Below are 1,854 nucleotides of genomic sequence, written 5' to 3'. Positions count from 1 at the left end.
ATCCATGTAAGTCCAATTATTACACTAGGATGCCTAGACTTAACTTAAAAATAGGCATTCCAAAGGGGTAGTGTACATAATTGTTTTGCTAGGAAGACGATTAGTCAAGAAACAAGTAGTTTGAAAAGCTTCATCCCAAAAACGAAGGGGCAAAAAGGCTTGGACGAGTAAGGTGAGCCCAACCTCGATGAGATGGTGATGTTTTCGTTTTACTATGCCATTTTATTGATGGGCATGAAGACAAGAGATGTAATGTGTGATGCCAATCTTATTAAAGAAGGAATGCAGTTTTCAGTATTCACCGCCCCAGTGAGTCTGCATTTGTAAGATTTTTCTATTTAGAAGTCAGTTCAGCGTGAGCTTGAAATTAAAGAAACACACGTTCAACTTCAGACTTGTGTTTGAGACAATACACCCAAGTGAATTTACTGAAATCATCGACAAAGCTCACATAGAATTTAAAACCTCCACTCAAGATGGCAGCCCCGGACATCAGAGTGCACAAGCTATACACTAGTCAACTTGGGATAGGGGAGTTGATGACTCTTACCCATCTGGCATGCATCACACACAGTGGAATTATTGGGCTCATTGGAACACAACAAACTAGAGCTTTTTATAACTTGATCAACTATAACAGACAGAAGGATGGCCAAGATGACGATGTCACCTCTCACGACTTGGTTTGGTAACAGAGAACACATGCTTTTTATTTGCCCCATTTCCAGTGATAGGATAGAGCCCACCCTCACTGGGACCTTAGAACAGAACATTCCTCGTAGCTCGGTCCTTAATAAGAAAGAAGTCATGATGAAATTCGAGGTAAACATTATTGTCAGCAGTGAAACGAAGAACTGAAACAAGGTTTTTGTTGGTATGTGGCACATACAACACATCAGTCAATTGAAAGGATCTTTGAGGAGTGCAAATAATAGATTGATCGACGTGTGAGATGGTCATACTGAGCCGCTTGCAGTGTGGACTTGGTCCTTGCCGGCGTATTGTTCATGAGTGCTAAGCTTGTCAAGTTCTCCGGTGATGTGATCTGTGGCACCTGAATTGGTGTACCACACCGGATCAAAGCTGGAGTTGGTGGAGACATTGTTGATGACGCGAGGGTCCTCAGGCTGAAAGTTGTAGTCAAACCTTCGGTAGCACTTGAAGGCTACGTGACCAACCTTGTTGCACAATTGGAAAACAGGCCGGCTTCCAGAGTTCTTCCTGTTTCCAGAGTTGCCATTGGAGTTGTGGTCTTGTTGATGCAGCTGCTGCTGTCCGCGCCCGCCAAAGTTGCTACTGTTGCGACCACCTCAGCCATGACCACGACCATGCCCTCCAACAAGGCCGGTCGCAATGACGGAGATCTGGTACGAAGAGTTGGAGGCGTCTTGACGTAGCTCGTAGTCCAGCATGTGCGAGTAGAAGTCATCTAGGGACATGGACTCCGTTTTCATGGAGATGGACGTCACTAGAGCGTCGTAGGAGTTGTCGAGACCGGTGAGGAAGTGGATCATCACACCCTCATCAGACACCAGATGACTAGCTGATGCTAGCTGGTCGGAGATAGCCTTCAGATGGCTGAAGTAGTCAGCCATGGACATGTCCTTCTTCTGCATCAAGGAGAGTTGCTTGCGGAGCTGTATGACCCTCGCCTTTGGCGGCGACGAGAACATACGTTCAAGCGCCGCCCACACGGCGGCTGACGAGGTGTGTAGCATGACACGCGCCAAGTCATCAGGAGAGAGTGTCGAGAGGATGGCAGAGAGGAGCAATTGATCAGTGGTGTACCAGGTGGTGATTGGTGAACCCGGCATTGACGACCATCTCGGCACCAACATCAGTGGACGCCGGCAC

This window comes from Phragmites australis, chromosome 19, assembly GCF_958298935.1.
Source record: "Phragmites australis chromosome 19, lpPhrAust1.1, whole genome shotgun sequence".
NCBI classification, from domain to species: Eukaryota; Viridiplantae; Streptophyta; class Magnoliopsida; order Poales; family Poaceae; genus Phragmites; species Phragmites australis.
Note: the sequence above shows the minus strand (reverse complement) of the source record.